The following is a 23,660-nucleotide window of genomic DNA, read 5'->3' as shown; positions in this document are numbered from 1 at the left end:
CCCCGAGCAATCCTCCCGCCTCGGCCTCCCAGAGAGCTAGGATTACAGGCGTGAGCCACCGCGCCCGGCATAGAGTTATTTTTAAAAAACCATTATTTACCATGTAGAATTTCTGACATACTACGTGGTCCACCTAAAGTAGAACCAGGAGTTAAAGTCACCTGCAGTACAATCTGTGGGCAGAATGCTTCTAGATTTCAGTGTTTTTCTTTCAATCTTTTCCATTTGCCTTCATATCTAATTCAAAAGCATTTTAAAAATGACTTATCTTTACTGAGTCTTTTGAAACCATTCAATTAGGTTTTCACCGAAACAATTTTCTTTTCGAGTTCATATTTCATGGGTATGTGAAAACATGTAATTAAATGTTGCAACTTAGTAACAAGTACAACTGGCATAAGCAGGTTCGAGAACAAACAGAGCTGACTCTTGGGAAGCACATAACTCCACTGGGAAGAGCAGGTGTGCATGGGCTCAGAGATATGCTTTAGAACCACGAGGGGGGCAGAGTTATTCTTATTCTAATTCATTATTCTTATTTTATAAAAGGATTGCAGGCTGAGCACGGTGGCTCACACCTGAAATCCTAGCACTCTGGGAGGCCAAGGCGGGAGGATCGGTCAAGGTCACGAGTTCAAAACCAGCCTGAGCAAGAGCGAGACCCTGTCTCTATTAAAAATAGAAAGAAATTAATTGGCCAACTAAAAATATATAGAAAAAAATCAGCCGGGCATGGTGGCGCATGCCTGTAGTCCCAGCTACTCGGGAGGCTGAGACAGGAGGATCGTTTGAGCTCAGGAGTTGGAGGTTGCTGTGAACTAGGCTGACGCCACGGCTCTCTAGCCTGGGCAACTAAGAGAGACTCTGCCTCGAAAAACAAAGCAAAACAAAACAAAACACAATTGAGGGTGGGATTACCTCTGGGCAGGGTGGGAGGCTGGGAAGAGGTATACGAATTGAAAGCATAGGGTGTGTTCATGGGTATTTATTATATAGGTATGTTTTATAACACATGGATCATATCATCTTTTATACATATCAGCTGTCATCTTGAAAAACATAACAAAAACCAGTTCTACTCCTTTCTAAAGCCTCCAGCAAATTCAGGTTTTTCAAACAGCTGATTAGAGGCACAAGTGACAGGTGTTGGATGAGAGGGGGACGTGGGAAGACGAGAACATTCGGGAGAGGCCGTGACACAGTTGCACGCCCCTGCCCAGAACTCTAGCCCCAGCTCTGAGGCTTTTTGTGGGGAATCGTGTGATAGGGAAGCCCGAAGGAAGGAAAATCGCCAGGAATATGCTTTAGAATTTGCACTTTTTTTTTTTTTTTTTTTTTTTGAGACAGAGTCTCACTGTGTTGCCTGGGCTAGAGTGAGTGCCGTGGTGTCAGCCTCGATCCCAGCAACCTCCAACTCCTGGGCTTAAGTGATCCTCCTGCCTCAGCCTCCCGAGTAGCTGGGACTACAGGCATGCACCACCATGCCCGGCTGATTGGGGTGCAAGGTCAAGTTGCCAGAGGGGCTGAGGAAGCAGAATTCCGGTGGGGACGCAGGCAGCTCCTTGATCCTGAATGTCTGTGCTGCTTCTGGAAACATCGGGAGTGAGCAAAACAGACACTCCTAGATCATCACAAAAGCAACCAAATAACCCCAACTATTTCTAAAATATCCTCTGAGATGCCTGTGGAAATCTCTCCGAAGCAGCTCTTCTGGCTGCCATGGCTGCACGAAAGCAGCTTCTTGATCTTAAGACGTTATGGGTTCAATAAGGGAAGCATCAAGGACTTTGTAAAGAATGTGCTACTGTAGCATAAGAACTAATGCAATTTCCTGCAGCGGTTGCTATGTGGTCTATGAAATCGATCTAAATACACTGCAGACAAAGAGATCCTGAAGTCCAGCCTCCAGGGTGATTGAACTACAATGTTTCAGGCTATTCCTTTAAAAAGGTAGGCATTGGATTTTTTTTTTTTTTGAGACAGAGTCTCGCTGTATTGCCCAGGCTAGAGTGAGTGCCGTGGCGTCAGCCTAGCTCACAGCAACCTCAAACTCCTGGGCTCAAGCGATCCTCCTGCCTCAGCCTCCCGAGTAGCTGGGACTACAGGCATGTGCCACCATGCCCGGCTGATTTTTTCTATATATATTAGTTGGCCAATTAATTTCTTTCTATTTATAGTAGAGACGGGGTCTTGCTCTTGCTCAGGCTGGTTTCAAACTTCTGACCTCGAGCAATCCGCCCGCCTCGGCCTCCCAGAGTGTTAGGATGACAGGCGTGAGCCGCTGCGCCCGGCCAGCATTGGATTTTTGATCAGTTACAAGATATCTTCTATTAGGAAGCTGTCACATGAGAAAATCAGATCTCACGGCATTTAGACTTTGGGCCCCTTTCCCAGCACTGAGACCTGCCCCAGTGGGGGAAACGCCCAAATGGTCACTTTGAGCAGGCTCAGGGTCACAAACCTTCCTGTCCCAGGGAGGGCGGCACGCAGGCTCCTACCACTAATCGCGGCCAAGTTCAAGTGCTTCCTAAACGGCGGGTTGTTTTTATCCAGTCGAATTAATTCTATTGGGTTACAAACTTGCCATTGATACTATCGTAAGCCCCCTTCCGAAGTGTGTTGACATTTCTGGTGCTTCTGAATAGCTCAGAAGGGTTGGCTGGACTCTCAGAGCCGACCTGGGACATTATCTGAACGTGGCTGTTTTCAAACAGCTGTCAGGTGGTGGAGCCCGGGGGGAGCTACACTGCCACTTGGAGGAGAACAGGATGTCACCGCTGCTGTCGCTTTGATCTTCTGAACCAGGAGCAAAGGAGGCACACACAGGAGTCACCACACCATGCTCACAAGTGAAGCACACAGCTGGCCGTTTTTATGTTGCTATTTCCTTATCTCTTGTGATTTTTTTGGGAGAGAGGGGGGCTACAAAAGGTGAAGCAGCAACAAAGAGAAAACACAGGGATGGATGGACACGTATGGTGGGAAGAATTTGATCTGCTCACTTTATTTTCTTTGAATTGGGAAGACTGGGGTGGATTCTACCCTACTGCACAGCTGCGGCAGATGCCCCGGGCTCCTCCGAGAAGACCACCTGGAAGGCTTCCTGGAGGAGGGGGCCAAGGAGGGAGCTGGGAAGGACCCTAGCAAGGTGCACTATGCTTGCTCCTTTCCGAATCTTAGCCCAAGTCCCCTCTGATTGCTAGTTTTAAAAATAGCACATGAGAATTTTTTTTTAGGAGATAAGGTTGTACTTTATTTTAGAAATTCCTAAGAAATTGGGGTAAAGAGTGTGGGAATGACACGGTTTCCCCGGCTAGGGTGCGCGGCGGGGAAATGCCTTCGTACCAGGTTACAGAGAACATTCCGCTCAGATTGTAGTTTGTCTGCTAATGACACAAACCTGCGCTGCAGCTCATTGTCTGTAGAAAAGGGTGAAATCTAAAGTCCAAACCACAGCATATTTAAAAGCCCTTCAAATGACTGGCTGGCCCTCTCCCGCCCTTGTTCTCACTGTCATTTAGAAGAGTTCTTTAAAACCTTTCTTTTTCATTATGTTTCTTGAGCACCAGCCTTCCTGAGCTCATTATCAGGAGTTTCTGGAAGGATGGGGCGACAGGAGTGTCTTTTTTTTTTTTCTTTTCATATTTTTTGGGGAGGGCAAGCAAGGTGGTTAGTTCATAACGTGGGATCATTTTCTGATCTATTTCAGAAATAAAGGAAAGAATGAAAGGGAAGCTTATTGGCCTAAAGTTTCTTTCATCCCTTTTGTTTCTTAAAAGAATAGAAGGGCAATCGGAGTTGATTTTTCTTCCAGTCGCAGACGGATCGAGTGGCCCTTACGCCCTCCCCGCCCCCCAGCACACAGGCAAATCGCTCCCTGCCGGGTCTAAGGTTCCAGTGCACCTGTCGCTGCAAGTCCCCACTGAGCCAGGCCAGGGTCGCTATGCCTGAAATCTAAGCTCCCGCGAAATGAGGCCCCTCGTCTCTCACTTTTCTGTATTTTCTTGTGGAGGCAGCATGAATTAGCGTGTGGGTGAGCCGTGCCTGGTTCAGAGATGGGATGAGGGCCAGAGAGGGCTGCCCGTGGGCTTTGGCAAGGAAAAAAAGGGGACACACACATTGCTCTTGGCCAGAATAAGCCCCAGGAACAAACGCAGAGACATCAGGAAAGCTTGCAGAGTTGCAAGGCGCCTGCCTCCTGCAACGCAGGGCTCAGAGCGCATTCAAGGCGCGTCGCAAAGCAGGGCGAGGGGCTGGAAGGGGCAGGACGGGAAACTAACCCCGAGGACAGAGGACAGAGCGAGGCTTCTTGCTGGGGTTCAGAGGACAGCTGTCTGCAGCCCTCCAGGAACCCCATGCCTGGCCCAACCCCCACCCCCAATCCAGACTTAGGCTCCTTCGGGAGTCTCCTACCTATTTCCTTCAACTTCTGGTGGAGGTAACGAACGAGAATCGCATTGTCTACAGGACGATTAAAACTCTCGACAAAAATGAATCATCATAGAGATTTAGGGGTTCGAGGTTTTCACGGGCTCGTGTGCGGGGACATTTGCAAGCACACCGCTGTTTGCCCAGGTACTCCGCGTCTGCCACGAGTCACGGAGGACGCGTGTGGGCGAGTGGGTGGTTCAGAGCCTGTGTGGTTCGGTACAGTAGCCACTAGCTACCTACGACTCTTGATCGCTTGAAATCTGGCCAATGTGACCAGTGTGACTGGGAATCTCAACTTTATTTTTTTAAATTTTTTTATTTATATATTTTTGATTTTTTTCCTAGCTCACAGCAACCTCAAACTCCTGGAGAGCTCAAGCGATCCTCCTGCCTCAGCCTCCCGAGTAGCTGGGACTACAGGCATGAGCCACCATGCCCGGCTAATTTTTTCTATATATTTTTAGTTGGCCAATTAATTTCTTTCTATTTTTAGTAGACACGGGGTCTTGCTCTTGCTCAGGCTGGTCTTGAATTCCTGACCTTGAGCGATCCTCCCACCTCGGCCTCCCAGAGTGCTGGGATGACAGGCGTGAGCCACCGCGCCTGGCCTAAGTTGACTTTAAATCAACTCATTTATTTATTAGTTGTAAGCTGATCTTCCTCCCTTTAAGCAAATATTGAATGTTACCTCCTTGCTAGGCACCAAAGGTATAGTGTCTGTACTCATGGGGGCCTATACTATACTTCGGTGGAAGGAAACAGGCATAGATAAGCAAATACGCAAACAAATAACTCGCAATGGGTCATTGGAGATAAGTGCTCAGAAGAAAAGTGGAAGCAGGAGATATTTTAGATATGGCTGAAAAGAGCATCTTGGAGGAGATGGCATTTTTTGAGACAGAGTCTCACTCTGTAGAGTGCTGTGGCATCAGCCTAGCTCACAGCAACCTCCAACTCCTAGGCTCAAGCGATCCTCCTGCCTCAGCCTCCTGAGTAGCTGGGATGACAGGCATGCGCCACCATGCCCGGCTAATTTTTTTCTCTATATTTTTAGCTGGCCAATTAATTTCTTTCTATTTTTAGTAGGGACGGGGTCTCTCTCTCTCTCTCTTGCTCAGGCTGGTCTCGAACTCCTGACCTCAAGCGATCCTCCAGCCTCGGCCTCCCAGAGTGCTGGGATTACAGGCGAGAGCCACTGCGCCCGGCCAGGAGATGGCATTTTAAGAGAGACCATTTGGAAGTGAGCACGTAAACGCTGCAGATACCCGGGGGAAAGCCTTGTTGGCAGAGGGCTAGCAAGTGCAAATGCCCTGAGGCAGGAACGTGCTTACTTAGGAGGTTCCAGAAAAGCAAGGAGGCCAAGTGGCTGGTGAGGGGGACAGGGAGGCAGAGCAGGTAAGAGGGAAAGGCAGGGCCAGATCACATGCAGCCTGCAACACAGAGTCGGCAGACAAAGGCGCAGGAGGAGAGAGCACACGCGCGGACAGAGACGAGAAAGGAAAGAGCGCCCACGCGCCCAATGCCGTCTTACGCCAGCGAGTGGACGCCAGCAGATGGCATGGGCCTGGGGGAGAGGTGGCCATCTGGAAGGAGCCGTGGTAGAGAGCATACAAGCGCTGAATGTCACACGCCCGTTTGCGGCGTGTCCCCAGCCCTTCCTGACAGTAAGAACACAGTGACACTCGATGGGGCAGAAAGTCACATCAATGTCCGGGCTGCTACGGGAGGAGGCTGACATGCTAGGGTGGTTTCACGGGCGCCGGCCTCGGCCGTGAGAGGCTCAACGCTGGAACGCCAGAGTCCCTAGCTGAGGTGGCGGAGAGGGAGCGAGCGAGCAAAGCCAGGGCTTGGCATCTCAGCCAGGATCTGTTTGGAAGCCATCTGGCTAAGCCAGGGAGGGCAGTAGCCGGTTCACCCTGGATCCCGAAAGTTCAAGGTTGGTCCAGGTAGCTTCAAGAGCAGAGAACTCTCTCACTGTTGCAAGAAAGGAACCAAGGATTAAGATTACTTTTAAATTTCACGAGGGTAGAGCCCATGCACCGATTCACTCTACAAGTATTTCTGAGCACCAGCCATGGAGCACTGGTCTAAGCATGGGATAGACCAGCAAACAACACGTAAACATCTCTGCCTGCATTAAACTTCCTTTGTATTTCTCCACCGTGCCTAAAAATGATGACAACAGTAAACGTTTATTGAATACTTACTATGTGCCAAGTACTATTCTAAGTACTTTACATATATTAATTCATTTAATCCTCTGAACTGTTCTACAAAGTAGATACTATCATCACTCCCATTTCATAGACGAGAAAAATGAGGCACAGAGAGGTCAAGTAACTTGCCCAAGGCCACACAGCCAGTTAATAGCAGAACCTTTATTTGGATATAGGCAATCTAGACCCAGAGATGTTTTTACCATGGCAGGAAATCAATAAATACCTGAATGATGATGATAAAAAAAGTACAGCATAAATACTGTAAAATAGTTCAAATTTAAATAAATAGCTTGGAGAAAAATCAGTGTAAATTATGATAAGCCTAAATCATGAGCTATTTAGAAAGAAATGTACTTTTATCACCTGCAAGTAAATACCGATACTAGAGCTAATCTATAAAATACTAACAAGCAGAGGTTTCTGCTGCCTGTTGTGATGAGCATTTAAGACCAGATTGTAGCTCAAGTGCCTTATAACTAATAACTAACACTTAATATCCTTAAAATAACTTGTTCTCTTGAGAAGTCTAAGCAGTTGCCATTACAATTTTACTGATTTTACTCATTTGTGCAACAATCCTTCACTCTCAGTCAAGATCAGGGTAACTTAAATGAATCAGATCTCCTTGTACTTCAGAGTTAACTCATCTTAAATACTGCTGGGGCAGCCACTGGTGTTCAACGATCTCCCAGTTCTCCTCTTTCTCGTGTGTGGTAGGATTTCGCTCTTGCCTGAGTGAGGGAGGACCATGCATTAGGCAGTAAAATATGAATGGCAGTGACATGCGCCATTTCTGGTCCACCTGCCCCAGTGATGATGGAAGCCAGGCACCCTCTGGCTCTCGGGCAGAGACCCCCAGGCCTGAGGTGGACGCAGAGCACAGCAAAGAAACTAACCATCGTTGTCCTAAACTACCAAGATTCTGGGGTTATTTGTTATGAGCACAACCTAACTGATACAAATACCAACCCTCCAAATTCTCGGTGAAAGAGAAGAAAACGAAATAAAGAATCTACATAACCAATTAGAAAAGAAATGAAAGCAACCTTTCATTGACTATTATTATGTTTTAGATATTTGTAAGTCATCACACCTGATCTTCTTGGTAACACTAAGAGGTAGGTGTTATCTCCATTTCATTCACGTGGAAACTGATGTTCAGAGAAGAAAGGTGACTTAGCCAAAGTGATTTAGCTAGAAAGTGACAGAGATGAGTTTCAAATCCAGGTCCCTCTGACTTTGGTGACTATACTATGTTGTCTATGAAAAGCACATGCAACTAGATTACTCTAAGGGCCAAACATACAACACCAGGTGGGAAAGGCATTCGGACATTCCCCAGACACGTGTAGCGAGCATACTTCATGCCAGGCCCTGTGCTCGGGTCCTCAGAGAGAGCAAGGCAGTGTTGTTGATGAGCTGACAGTCTAGCGTGGGCTATGGACAAGTACCGTGTTTCCCCGGAAACAAGACAGGGTCTTATATTTAGTTTTCCTCAAGAAGACAGCCTAGGGCTTATTTTCAGGGCATGTGTTATTTTTTTTTAAGTACGGTAAAACCATCTACATTGATTCCAATAGAGTGAAGTCGTCTTCTTCTGGAACATCATCCTCACTCTCCAGACCCCGAATTCCATCCTGAATGTCTTGCGACTCTATTTCCTTTAGAACCACTGGCCCCGATCTCTCCTGTGGAGCACTAGAGCTCTCACGGGGCAGATGAGAAGGGCTGCTCGTGTTCTTTCCCGCTCCGTGATGACATGTGTGGGTTGTGCAGATGCGCTGCGCAGCCACGCCCATCGCCAGGGCTTATTTTCATAGCCACGTCCACCACTAGGGCTGATTTTCATAGCCACGCCCATCACTAGGGCTGATTTCCATAGCCACGCCCACCACCAGGGCTGATTTCCATAGCCACGCCCATCACTAGGGCTGATTTCCATAGCCACGCCCATCACTAGGGCTGATTTTCGGGGTAGGGCTTCTATTGTGCACATGCTTAGACATCCTGCTGGGGCTTATTTTCTGGGTAGCTCTTATTTTCGGGGTAATATGGTAGAGCGGCAATTTCATTACAGTGTGATAAGAGCTATTTGGCTAGAGTAAGGATGGGGCCGGACTGAGGCGTAGACTCAAAGGCAGGAAGAAAGAAAAAAGTAAAAAAATACCAGAGAAAGGAAAGCTAGGAAAATAAATGAGGAATAACAGCTAAATAAAGCAGCGCCATTAACGTAATTCTCTTCCTGTCCAGATTGGCGACATTCGGGAAGAATACGCCATATGTCTCGCCCTGGCACACACAGCCATGGCGGCATGCTGCCAGAGGCGGATGACATCAAAGTCACCCATGAAAGCCAAGAGAAGCCTGCCCTGCTGGTAACAGCGGCCCCTGGCCCAGCTGGCTTAGGCATTTAAACCGAGGCAGGGAGCACACATTCCTGGGGCAGCTGGCACCCCAACTCGAGAGGACCAAAGGGCAACTGCCCACTGGTCTTCCCTGCTTGTCTACGACTCTTGGTCACGGTCCCCAGAACTTCACAGAGCCTGATCTGCGACGGTCACCGGCAGAATGGACAGCCACGGGAGCAGAAAGGGGCCTGGGGGGCTCAGGGGCTGCTGAGCATCGAAAGTTCTAGGCCTTTCCACCCAGGCAGGGCCCCAGCATGGTCCGGGCTTGTTGCTGATTACACTCGGTGATGCACACCCGGATTCTGAGCTGCAGGAGATCCCTGCCATTTGGAAATGCAAAGAAACGGCTCTGCCACGTGGCAATGTCTCAGAGCAGGGGCTGCTAGGCCATACTCCAAAAGTCCCTTGGGGTCTAAGCAGAGAAACAAATCCTATGTTAGAAACTAAAGGCACAGTTCCTGTCTTCGGATGCTTTGACAATCTAACTACAGAGAGGTTGATGCATTAAGTAGATTAGAAGACGAGCTGGCAGGGCTCTTTTTTTTTCAGACAGAGTCTCGCTTAGTTGCCCATGCTAGAGTGAGTGCCGTGATGTCAGCCTAGCTCACAGCAACCTCAAACTCCTGGGCTCAAGCAATTCTGCCTCAGCCTCCCAAGTAGCTGGGACTACAGGCATGCGCCACCACGCCCTGCTGATTTTTTCTATATATATTCGTTGGCCAATTAATTTCTTTCTATTTATAGTAGAGATGGGGTCTTGCTCTTGCTCAGGCTGGTTTCGAACTCCTGACATCGAGCAATCCACCCGCCTTGGCCTCCCAGAGTGCTAGGATTACAGGCGTGAGCCACCGCGCCCGGCCAAGACTGGGTTATTTATAAAGAACAGAAATTTATTTCCGCACGGTTCTGCAGGCTGGGAAGTCCAAGATCAAGGTGCCTGGTGAGGGCCTTCTTGCTACATCTTCCCACGGCAGAACCAACAATAGCATCTCTTTGGTCAATATATAGTATTAACATGGTCTTCAAGCACTCGCCATGCGGTGGGTAATTTGGGCCCACGTTCTAACTTTGTGAATTTCCCTCATCTGTACCAGGAAGAGCAAGAGAAAACCAAGTCCCCCGTGAGGTCCCTTCAGAAGGGCACCTAACACCATTCATGAGGGAGGAGCCCTCATGGCCTAATCATTTCGCGAAGACCCAACCTTTTGATACCAACACACTGGCCACACCTAAACTTTGGAGCGGAGACATTCAAACCACAGCAGTATGTGAACCAAAACCTAGCATGCTGGGCTGACACGAAGAGACACCCTGAGCTCACAGTAGCATTGACTCTCTATGACCACTCTTGGCTCCCTTGTTCTCTTCCCAACCCTTCAAGATGCCTAAAATAGAACCATGTGGGAGGGGTGAATTCAGACACACAGCATACCTTTATTCTTAGCCCACTGGGAACATTCTATTTACCAAAAAAATCTAATGAAATGAAAGCCTAAACATAAAAGCTTCAAGACATCCAAATGTCAAATGGGCACACAATTATTTAGCAGATAAAGCCTTAGAAATTGACAAAGATCATAAGCACTAAAAATAGTCTCGATGGGCTTTATTGAATGATAGGATAACATTTATAATTTTAAACACATTCTGTCTCTTTGAATCTGGATTAATATAATTATAGCATAAGACCTATTTTATATCAATGTGGACTAAGATCGAGAATTCTCTTGTTATTTCTTTATTCATACAAATGACATATTACCACTCATCTCATTTCAAAAAAAACTGTTTCTGTGCTGCAAGAATGTTGAGTTCTACAGGAGAAGATCTGTGGTCAGGGAAGGAGACATTGAAAATGATACTGCTTTTATAACAACCATTTCTAAGAAATATTCCTTCTCATGCCCAAGTATCTGGAATTTAAGAGCAGAACCATGACAAGGAGGATTACACACTAAAGGAAGAGACCATAGGACAAAAAAGAATAATATCTAACTACACTATCCCAGTCCTGCCAGAGAACTGTGCAACACTGTAAAAAGACAGAAGTCATGACGTTTATTTTTATTTTTTTATTTTATTTTTTTCTTTTTTCTTTTTTCTGTTAACCAGAACATGTGGAATGACGTTTATTTTTAAAAACTTAATTGCATATAGCTGTTGTTCTAATGACACATTTATCACCTACACTTTGCTGTCAAGGACGTGACTGGTTAGTCTCTTTTCTCATGTGTCTTTGTTAATATCATAGATGAGCTACTTCAACTTTCTAATCTAGTTTTAAATAAATCTATTCATTTTTTTATTTTTATTTTTTTATTTTTTATTTTTTATTTTGGCATATTATGGGGGTACAGATTTTAAGGTTTCAATAAATGCCCATTTCCCCCCCTCCTCCCACAAGTCTGAGTCTCCATCATGCCCATCCCCCAGACGGTGCACATCTCACTCATTATGTATGTTTATACCCGCTCCCCTCCCCCCTCCCCCCTGCCCAATACCCTATTACTGTAGTACCTATGTGACCACTTAGGTGCTGTTCGGTTAATACCAATTTGCTGGTGAGTATATGTGTCGCTTGTTTTTCCATTCTTGGGAAAATAAATCTATTTAAATAAATAGATCTATTTAAATAAATAAATCTGGCCACTGTTACCTAATGCTTGATCAGAGACACCCTCCTGGGCAGAGCAATGGGTAACCTCAGGGTAACCTCTAGGTCAATGGGGGACAGGGGAAGGTGGCCTCCTTTGATGTCCCTTCCTGCCATTTTTTTTAACACCTCTAAGCTAACCACGAGTAATCTAACCTTCTTGTGTCTACCATAGCTGCAGTTATTTCTTGACCACTTCTTGCATCAATGGGCAATGGTTAAATTAATAATGTGGAATATTGTGCAGCCATTAAAAAGATTTATAGGGGTTGACCTGAAAAGAACTCTAAGATATATGAAGTGGAAAAAGCAAGTTGCAGAACAATATGTAAGATATGACGTCATATATACTTTACAAAGCTCTATGTATTGCTGCTTATTAGCACTCCTTTGCATATACATTTTGTGTGAATTCTTAAAAGAGTGTAGAAAACTTTATCCAAACTGATGATGGATCAGGTGACTTATGGAAAGAGGAGTGGGGATTATAAAACAGGTGATATCAAGACTTTTATCTATATTGTTTAAGTTTTGTTCAAAGAGACTCTATATTCATATGTTGTAAGTATTATGAATCTTATTGAATTACACATTTAACTCACTTCCCTTTAGAGAACTAAAGGCCTATCCCAGAAAATCTGGCTGCTTCCTTATTTCTGTGGTCCCAGTCCCCACTTAAGATTTTCTTTCCCCAAATCCTCTTCCCTTTACCACATACATTTGGAAATTAGTCTGGCCAAAGCATCCCATATCTTTGTTATGGCAATAAATATGAGGATGTAACTCTGATCTTTTCACAAATGTTTCTTTTTTTCATCAGTGCTCAGTGTTACTCCACAGGAAAGTGAGTTTTTCTTTTGCTAAAGTCAAGGGCAACCCTCAGATTCAAAAACCATCACCACCACCAAGAAAAAAAACCAAGGGAGACAGAATTCCTTATCGATAGAAAGTTCTAGCTCCCACTAGAACACAGCCTTCCTACAGGTTTCAGTTATCAGATATTCCTGGGCTTCCTTTCCAAGCTATGCAAAAGAACACAAGTTTCCAATGGAATGACTCTTTCACTGACTTTAACTCTATATTTTTCTTTCTGCAATCTTTTAGCTACAGAGAGACCCATGAGAATTGTAATATTCCTTTCTCTTTTTTTTCAAGAAGGAATAATGAGTTTAGGATTTATACATCAAACTCTTTCTGGTCTTATTCTTAAATTAAATGGATTTTAAAACCAAATGCTCCATCTTTTTAAAATCGTCTTCTGGCTCTTACAATTTCAGGAGAAAATGAAAGCATGTGGATTTAGCATGATTTATGATCATGGAAAAACAAATTAGGTTACTTGGAAAAAGTTGAGAGAATAAGAGGCTATCTTCAAAAGCACATAAAATAGTCATAGATGGTTAATGAATCTCTTGATGGGATCTGTGTTTTTAGTACCACAGTTGGTGCTGATGGTTAACCAGCTGTATTGGCCTGCTTGGTATTAAAAAATGTATCATTTAAAGCTGTGATTATCAGTCAGGGATATCATAGGTTTATCTCTGAAGGTCAAAAATATTCTCAAAATCTCATAGCAAAAGATTAAAATTTTTTCCATTGAAAAATAAATATATTCCATTAAATACTTTTAAAAGAATAGGGAGCACCATGTATCAAAATTATCAAAGACTAGAGTATTCCAACTGTACAAAAGTTAGGAATATTTGCCTCCCCCCACCTTTAGTTCTTCTAAAAAAATGTTTAATGTATATACCTTAAATTCAGTATTCCTTCTTATTCTCTTTTTTTTAAATATTTTTTCTTTTTTAAATTATTATATATTTTTATTCTTTTTTTACTTTGACTAATTACACTATCATTTACACAGTATTCCTTCTTGAACAAAGGAAAAAGTATTATTAATATAATGCTCATGAGTCTTTCTGTAATTGGAAATACAAATGATTTACCATGATAGTGGCTATGATTAAAAAGTCATGAGCAATCACTACTGTTTTTTATCTCCCTAACCAAAACTATCATTTATGTTTCTGTAGTGTATCATAACACAGCTACTTATTTTAATTTCTAGAAAATACTAAGAGTTAAAGGAAATAGGCTTTCATCCTTGAAAAACCTTCATTTGCCATTACTGTAGCCTTCCAGAATAAAGGATTATCATTATGACTCTTCAGATCTCAGGGATTGTTTTTCTTTGAGTCTTAGGTATTTATGGTTGGAAAGCTAGGAGGAACAGGAAAGTAGATGTCAGAAAAACAGGGTAATAATCTTTGGAATGAAATTGGCTGGACTGTGTCAAACTCAGCAGGCTTGAGAACACTATTCTATTTTTGAATTCCTGTCTTGCTGACAGTTTCTAGCCTGTGCAGACTGCTCACTGTGCCCGGGTGTATGTGAGCGCTTTCATCTGGGCCATCTCGGGGACTCAGCTGTCACAGCTGAGCTGGCCCTTGAACTGTTCTTACAAGCTCTCTTCTCCCTAATTACATATATTTGATCACTCAGCTAGAAAAAAGAATCTTGGCAAATTGCATTACAATAATAATTTCTCCCCTCGGCTCACCATCAAGAGAAATATCTGCTGTAATGAACCCAATGTTCAGTCAAGGATGGCCACTTGGAAAGAGCTTTCCAGTCACAGGGAAACTTCCAGACAGAAGCCAGAAGTCGTTTCATTATTCAGAGCGAGCTCTGGCCTTCCTATACCTATGGAAACCTATACCTATGAAACTCAAGTTCCATCAGGGATTAATACTGTAAAAATACCGATTCTCTCCAGATTAGTCTATTAATTCAATACCATTTCAATGAACATCACCAAGTGAAGTGTATGTATGTGTGTAATTTAAAAAATTGATTTGAAAATGCCTATGGGAGGGCGTGGTGTTAAGAATAGCCCAGACCAATCTGAAGAGGAACAGACTCATTAGACATATACAGTAATTAAGACAGTGTGGTACCGGCACAGGGATAGACAAAGAGATGAATGAAGGGAAACACAGGCCCATTAGCAGTTCCACACACATATGGAAGCTTAATGTGCAACCAAGATGGCACTGAAATTTGGTGATTTGGTGGGGGAAAGAGTGAGGTACTCAGCAAGTGGGGTTTGGATACAACCAATCTAAAATTTCATCCCTATATTACAAATTACATGAAAAAAATCCAGATGTATTAATGACACAAATGTGAAAAAAAAACACAAAAAACAAAATTTTAAATTGTTTTGAAATTGAAAGATACCAGGAACAAAGTGAAAAGAGAAACCTTAAGCGAGTATACGATGTTTGTGATGAAAAACCAACAAAAGATTACATAAGCAGATGGGGAAATCAATAAGAAAATTTAACAGGAAAAATACAAACAACTGGGTGGAAAAATAGGCAAATCACAGAAGAAATTCTGTGAACTGCAAAAAACACATACAAAAAAATCTTTACACAGAATCAGGGAAATGAGAATGACACAGATTTAAAAGTCGGACACCACCCAAGTCCATCAGGGATACAGCAGAGGCCGGGATCTCTAGGTGAGTGCATCTCATAAAGCAGAGATGAAATGAGATCAAGGATCTGACATGCCTGGAACATGGCCAGGGCTCTGTAAATGTGCCTTCTCCCCTCTCTCTCGTCCCCTGGCTGCATGGGTCTCGGCAGCCCTCTCACAAAAGTCCATGTCCCCCTAAAACACGGTGAGGTCACCTCAATGCAGCTAGCAGTGCTGGAGAAGGAACAAGCCATTCAGAGTCAGAGGACCTGAGATTAACAGCTACAGAATTTTGGACAGATTCTTTAACTCTGAGACTCAGTTTCCTCTTTGGAAAAGAGAGAGAACTAGAACAGCCTCAGCTGATCTTGAAGATGTCAACGAGTTAGTGCAAGTGCAACTTAACCTGCAGAGAAAAACACAAGTGTAAATCAGTGCTAATGTTCCAGTGGTGACATGCCAGGTCTCTTCACTGCAACCAAAGCTTCCGGCTCCTACTTACATATAAGACGTGCTAACCCCCGAGAACGGCAGCCACCCGCATGAGTAACCAGTAGAAGAACATGCTGCATCCTCTCTTTTTCCTGCCAGCGGGTAACCTTCCTGGGGGTGGACAGGCTAGATTTAAAACAAAGGGCGGGGTGATTCTTTTTCTGTGTCTATTCCGGGGTTGTAACGTACATTCCCTTTCTCCCACATCCTGCCTTCCATTTTCTTCCCCCTACACAAGCACTTTTAATACCAATTAATTAAAAGCAGGCATCTTAAGGGATGGCTTAAAAAGACTCTTGCGTCATCAGACTGAATTAAAATTCTGAGTTTAAAGGCTTCTGGAGGAGAAACACAGGACAGGCGGCCAGAAGATACCAGACTTTACAGAAACTGCTGGAACTCTCCGTATGACCCGAGACAAAGCCTTGTCACCTTACTGGTGTCCCATGTTCTCATTGTAAGTTCTCATAGGACACTAAAATATTCTCGGAACACCAGTTTACTAAACACACACACATATTTATTTTTATAAATAATTGTATTTGCATATTCATGTTTTATATTTACATATTCATATTTTATGAATATTTATTCCTATTATATGAATATATTTGTATATTTACATACTTGTATATAAATATATTTACATATTCATATTTTAACAGTGGGATCTTTCCCAGTATGTGCATTATAAAAATCTGGTTCAGAGTTCACAGCCAGGAACCCCGGGACTGCACAGGGCTCCTCTTTGGGGTGCGCTGCATTCACCTCCAGCAACCATTTGTAGATTCAGCTGTGTCTGAAAGCAGCCACTCTTGCTTTTGATGTCTGAGGTTCCTTACTTTCAGGTTTGACTTAACCAACAGGTGTTCTCTCTCGAACTCTTTTCTACACGAGCTGTCTGCCCTCAGGGCTCCCAGGGACAGAGTTTCTCCTACAAGGTGACTGCAAGGCACAGAGAATTAAACGCCCCCGGTCCCCTGGCTCCGCTCTAAGAGCTGCAGGCTGCTGCGACCGCCCTAAGTCTGGACGTTTCCCACTCTCAGAAGATGAAGGGACACGTGCATGAACCACAGGGGCCAGACTTAACGTGCGGCATGGACGCAACCAAAGTACAGTCTTTCGTCCTTTTGATGTAGGGCCTAAAGGAGCCAGGCCTTTGCCACCAAAATGTCAGAATGCATAAGATGCCTTTGAACCTTGGTGCGAATCTGGAAGAGCAGAGAGAAGCGCAGGGTCTGGCGAGGGTCTCACGCAGGGCAGCTGCCACCTGGCAGTGCAGCGGGCATCTCACGTGTGCTGTGCAAAGCTGCCCGTGGCCTGCTCTGGGGAGAAAGGTGGACGGATGTCACCCATAAACACGTCTGACCGCACAACAGGACTATTGTCCAGCGGACGAGAGTGGACAGGGTATGAGACAGATGAAGATGCCCTTTGATCAAATCTGGGGACAAAAGAAGAAATAGGCCACCCTGAGAGTGAAATTAGCATGGCAAGACATTATTTTAAAATATTAATGGATTTCAATGACATTTCTTTTGACTGTGCACCCCCTCTCCTCTCAACCAGTTTAGGTGCTCAATTTTTTTTTCTTTTTCTTATTTCAGCATATTGTGGGGGTACAAATGTTAAGCTTACATACATTGCCGTGGTCTCCCCTCCCCCTTCGAGTCAAAGCTTCAAGCGTGACCATCCCCCAGACGGTGCACATCTCACTCATGATGTATGTATATACCTGTCCCCTCCTCCCTCCTCCTACCTGCTCCACACCCGACGACGAATGTTTGTTTTTCTTTTTTTCTTAGCATTTTGGTTGCATTTTATATCTTTGCCTCTCGATAGCAAGGGTTAGAGGTATGCCCTTCCCCTCCACAATGCTCCCCACATCCCTCAGATGTGGGACCACCCCCCCAACCCCCAAATCCCTGGTGAGCACCACCACCCTTTGAGCACCATAGTGTTAATCAGTCAGTACCAATTTGATGGCAAGTGCACGTGGAGCCCATTTTTCTAATCTTGTGTCGCCTCACTTTGGATAACGGGCTTAAGCTCAATCCAGGATAATATAGGCAGTGCTAGCTCGCTGTTGTTTCTTAGAATTGAGTAATATTCCATTGTAAACATATGCCAAATTTTAACAATCCACTCATGAATTGGGGTGTTTAATTTTTGATGTTAGGTCCCAAGGATGCTCAGGGGATTGAAAGAGGAAAGGGAGGCTTCTTGCCCCCAAGACTACAGAAAGGTCTCTGGGTTGAGCGTGGTGTTGGGTGTGGTTGGGGTAGAAGGAGAGGAGAGCTGATTGGGAAACAGAGAATCAGCAAATGTTACAGATTCCTAAGAAAAGGGGGCCCTGTCCCTACCCAGCAAAGCTTTATGGGGAGAGGAGAACTTTCAGACATGTTTGCAGGTTTATAAAGCAAAGGGGGGTCATGCTTCACCTCTTTTTTTTTTTTTTTTTTGAGACAGAGTTTCACTCTGTTGCCCGGGCTAGAGTGCTGTGGCGTCAGCCTAGCTCACAGCAACCTCCAACTCCTGGGCTCAAGCGATCCTCCTGCCTCAGCCTCTCGAGTAGCTGGGACTACAGGCATGCACCACCATGCTCGGCTCATTTTTTATATCTATGTTTTTAGTTGGCCAATTAATTTGTTTCTATTTATAGTGGAGATGGGGTCTCGATCTTGCTCAGGCTGGTTTTGAACTCCTGACCTTGAGCGATGCTCCCGCCCAGGCCTCCCAGAGTGCTGGGATTACAGGCGTGGGCCACCGCGCCCGGCCTTGTCTGTAGGTTTATAAAGCAAAGGGAGGTTATGCTTCAGCTCTTGAACGAAGCCCAGAGAAGAAATGACTGTGTCAGGTGTCGGATGAAGCCATAGAGTTTTCCATGGCCCAGGACTGCATATGGCTCAGAGTGACAGGGCTGTAGATGAGACCTAGAGAGACTCTCAGAGTTCCCTGGGCTCCCTGGCTGCAGAATGCTTCTGTTGACCTCCTAGAGTTCAAAGAGACTTGAAGGGACAATGAACTAGACTCAAAGAGGCCTTTCACAAAAGAGCTAGGCACCACCTGCCAGGGTCTTCAGACTGACAGAGGGTGTCACGGAATACCTGTGGACCAGACAGCACTGTGGACCAGACACCAGCTCCTTGGAGCCTTGGCCTCCAGAACTTTGACGTGGCCCTGGGAAAGGGGGGCGAGGAAACCGGAATTGCCAGCCAGCAAGTTTCCACCACCAGGGGGAATGGGAGCAAAACATATAAATTAAGGATATTACAGAAAAAAAAAATTTTTAAGTTGCGTTTGTTATTCACCTAAATGTTCATCCTGAGATTGGTGCCCACTACACTTATCAAAACCAACCCATAATAGATTGAGTTTAGTTTAGGACTAACCCATTGTAAGAGGCAGTTTTGATTGATTGATTGATTCATTCATTCATTCTCTCCTTCCCTCCCTTTCTTCCTGATTCACCAAATAGCCAAGTATTATGTTGAGCACTAGCAATACCTTTATTTTAAAACTCCAAACATGTGTCTTTTGATCTCATGATTTAGAAACTTAGCTAGGATGGGGAGAAGCAGAAGCAGAGACACTGACAGTTAAATCTAATGCCACATGGCAAGGTCTACATAGCATGCCCACTACGCAGTTTGGGAGCAGAGGCGAGGGCTTGAGAAGCTGAGACTGGGGAGCCTTTGAAAACTGACAACTCCTATTAGCTCAATGCTCTTAGAAAGAGTAATTTATGATCAGAAAGCTGGAATCTACTCAGTTGTATTGAACGATGTGTGTGTGTGTGTGTGTGTGTATAGTGACAGGTGCATACTGACTGTGCATGTGACCCAGCTCATTTTCCAGCCCCCTTGCAGTGAGGAGGGGCCATGGGTCTAGTTCTTTCTAAGAAGCTGTAAGGAGGGAAACACCAAAAGCTTGCACGAGACCCCCCAGCTCAGCTCTTCTCGTTCCCCACCATGGCGTCTGCGGAAGCTTCCAGATCGGTAGCTTCAGGATGTCCAAGCCTCCACCAGCCTGGGTCTTTGAGAAAACATGCGGAACTAACTATAAACCCCACTTGGCCGCATCAGACATGTCAAATGAGCCACAAATAAGGTCTTCATTGAATGAAGTCCCTGACCTTTTCAAGTTGATTTGTTACCGCAGCAAAACTTAGGCTTTCCTGACTCAGGATGATGATAGAGGGTGACAAAAGGGAGTTATTTGAATGCATTCCAACAGTGTTCGGAGGAAAAGGGGCTCTGCCCCCCAGGGGACCAACATCTTAAGAACAAACTCCCGAAAGAGATGGTGGAGTGACAGGCAGGGACATCTGCACACAGAGGTACCGGGAGAGGAGCTCAGATGCCAGGTTGGTAGCGAGAAGCCTGAACCGAGGCAGAAGACAGGAGCAAGCAGGAAGCCACGCTTCTACTTCTTTCTGTCTGCCTGTCTAATGGCCAAAAGCCACCCCCTTCCCCCGCTCCCCTCCCCCACTGCCCTCCCCCACTCTGCCCCAGATGGTCCCATGTGAAGCCCAGGCAGTCAGGGCGCAATATAAAGGCAGCTGCTGATCTCTCTGCAGTCCCTTGTGGCTTAAGACTTGACACCTTTGAAAGGCTCACAACACCTGGGAGGGAAACCGAGCAAACAAGTTAAACAAGACCAGTTTAATTTTACTCTGGAATCCAGTTTATCTTTTATCCGTCCCAAGAATACTAATCAGAGACTTTAATATTTCCGTTGCAACTGCAATGGTTAATTTGAAAATATCTTTTGAAATACATAGTGACCACATTTGGGCAACGTCTAGGTGACTGAAGCAGCACGAAGCCTCGGTACAGGTTGCTGAAGGCCTTTTTCTTTCCTGATATGCAACTCATGATTTATTGCCAGACAGGAGGGTTTACAGCTTCACAAGCTGCTAGGGCTATGGGGACACATGCTGGCAACAGGTCCCTTAGAAAAATGATAATGTTTTCATTTCCTAAAATGTTCCTTTAAACTCTCCCCTACTTTTTCCCAGATAAAAATAGAAATCTTCATGGGACCTAACTCTTCCCTGGGAAAGTCACTCCATAGCAGGGAACCGGTGACCAAGTGACAGCTAGCCTCTTGAAATCTAGTACAAATGTCTTTTTAGTAGCTACAGAATAGCAGGAAAGTGTTTATAACTTTATGATGTCCCATAGGACTAGCAATTTACTAGTGCTGGTGAGGTTGCATATAAAGGCTTGTTAGAAAGGAGCAACAAACAGTAGCAACAACGACAATAATCACAATCGCTACATTATCTGAGAGTCTGCAAAGGCCAGGTCTTGTGCTGCAGCGTTACCTTTGGTGCTCACAAGGAACCTTCGACAGGGTGACAGTTATTGCCCCCACAGGGCAAATGAAATGCTCTAAAAGCAGCCATTTAACCACAATACCGTGTTTCCCCAAAAAATAAGACCTACCCATACAATAAGCCCCAGCAGGATGTCTAAGCATGTGCGCAATAGAAGCCCTACCCCGAAAATCAGCTCTAGTGGTGGGCGTGGCTATGAAAATCAGCCCCAGTGGTGGGCGTGGCTATGGAAATCAGCGCTAGTGATGGGCGTGGCTATGAAAATCAGCCCTAGTGATGGGCGTGGCTATGAAAATCAGCCCTAGTGATGGGCGTGGCTATGAAAATCAGCCCTAGTGATGGGTGTGGCTATGAAAATCAGCCCTAGTGACAGGCGTGGCTATGAAAATCAGCCCTAGTGATGGGCGTGGCTGCGCAGCGCATCTGCACAACCCATGCGTGTCGTCGCGGAGCGGGAAAGAACACGAGCAGCCCTTCTCATCCGCCCCGTGAGAGCTCTAGTGCTCCACAGGAGAGATCGGGGCCAGTGGTTCTAAAGGAAATAGAGTCACAAGAAACTCAGGATGGAATTCGGGGTTTGGAGAGTGAGGATGATGTTCCAGAAGAAGACGACTTCACTCTATTTGAATCAATGGAGATGGTTGTACCGTACTTAAAAAAAAAATAGCACATACCCTGAAAATAAGCCCTAGAGTGTCTTCTTGAGGAAAACTAAATATAAGACCCTGTCTTATTTTCGGGGAAACACAATAATTACCAGTGGGTTTTTATTAGAGTTTATCCAGGAAAATGACTTCATCCAAGCCAACAACACCAGGATATCAAAAAAATGAAACGGCTGGCCAGGAGTGTTTGATTTATCACAACATTAGCGGTCTACAGGGAAGGACAGGTGAGCACGCATGGACTACTGGATTGTTTGGTCACAACATTTTGTAGGATCATGGACTCGTGAGCCAGGAGGTCTGGGTTCGAATCCTGGTTCTGCCACCCACTGGCTGTGTCACTGTGTGGGTGAGCTGCCTTTCCTCTCTGTGCCTCTGTGCCCTCATGGCAGATGGGGTCACTCCAAGGACTGATGCCTCGGGGTTTGGGATCTGTAGGGGGGTCTAAGGGCAGCTCAGAGCAGTGCCTGGCACAGATCGCTGCCATCTAAGTGCGAGCTGCTCACACCTCCACTCTCCCTCCTTGATTGATGGCTAGCCCGCTTGCTGTCACTACAGAGGACTCTTCAGTGGCAGGTACTCAGCACAGGTGGCTACAGCCCAGCTGCCTTGGGAATTTACAGTCATAATCCAAACTTGAAAATATTCAGTCGAACCATATGAAGCTGCTGTTTCGGCAGGTCAAAAATGGCTGAAAACCAGCAATCCCGGACACTTGAACCTAATGCACACGGGCAGACAGATCAGAGGCTCAGAAAAGCAGCGAGAAAAAGGAGCAAGCAGTCTAGCAAAATCCACAAAGGGGGAGTCTGAAGAAAAGTAAATAAAATAACCATGGCTTACACAGCTGCAGAGCCATCAAAGAAATGCATAAATTAAGGCCAGGACCTAATCGTGTCCTGTAGGCACAAACATTAGCCCGAGGAGCTGGTGGGTTTGCAGATGTGCACATCTGACTGAGAAAAGAAGAGGAGGGATCCTTGGGGGCCATGACAGAGACATGCAAGGGCTCTGTCCTGCCTGGAGGAGCTCACTCTTTTGTCACCTGCTGCTTGTCTTCCTGGATCCTTTTGACCCGGAAGAGAACCTCAGCCCACCCCTCCTGCCCCTGACGTCACGCTCCCCCCAGGCTGTTCCCTATTCTTGGGACCTCCCTCCCTCCACCTGGAGGCTGCTCCCTCCCTCCTCCACACGTCACCTTCCGTCCCCTCGCCCACAGCAGCCCTGCTTGGGACGAAACGGAAGCAGACAGTGGCCTGAATTTGCACAGCGGCAGCTGGTTTTCCCGGATGCACCCTTTATACATTTGCTTTATTCTCACTCTGAGACTTTATTTGTACCATTTAGATGATTTAATTTTTTCTTATTATGGGTACTTATAGTTGTATATCTTCATAGGGTACATGCAAAACTTTGATACAGGCATGCAATATTTAGTAACCAAATCAGGGTCATTGGGGTATCCATCACCCCAGGTATTTATCATTTCTTTGTGTTAGGAACATTCCAATTCCACTGTTTTAGTTATTTTATTTTATTTATTTATTTTGAGACAGAGTCTCACTCTGTTGCCCTGGCTAGAGTGCCGTGGCGTCAGCCTCGCTCACAGCAACCTCAGACTCCTGGGCTCAAGTGATCCTCCTGCCTCAGCCTCCCGAGGAGCTGGGACTACAGGCATGCGCCACCATGCCCGGCTAATTTTTTTCTATATATTTTTAGCTGGCCAATTCATTTCTTTCTATTTATAGTAGAGACGGGGTCTTGCTCTTGCTCAGGCTGGTTTCGAATTCCTAACCTTGAGCCATCCTCCTGCCTCAGTCTCCCAGAGTGCTAGGATTACAGGCGTGAGCCACCGCGCCCGGCCTGTTTTAGTTATTTTAAAGTATACCGTAACTTATTGTTGACTATATTCACTTTGTTGTGCTTTCAAATATAGTTCATTCTATCTAACTAACTATATTTTTG

At 45.3% G+C, this 23,660-nt stretch overlaps 1 protein-coding gene across 2 annotated transcripts in view; it reads right to left on the bottom strand.

Annotated features, from left to right (window-relative positions):
- SCFD2 (sec1 family domain containing 2) overlaps nucleotides 1-23,660 on the bottom strand; it is a 311,415-nt gene that overhangs the window by 43,755 nt on the left and 244,000 nt on the right. The gene's annotated exons all lie outside the window — the stretch shown is intronic.

The sequence above is a fragment of the Microcebus murinus genome, chromosome 26, assembly GCF_040939455.1.
Source record: "Microcebus murinus isolate Inina chromosome 26, M.murinus_Inina_mat1.0, whole genome shotgun sequence".
NCBI lineage: Eukaryota > Metazoa > Chordata > Mammalia > Primates > Cheirogaleidae > Microcebus > Microcebus murinus.
Note: the sequence above shows the minus strand (reverse complement) of the source record. Positions and strands in the feature narration are given on the sequence as shown.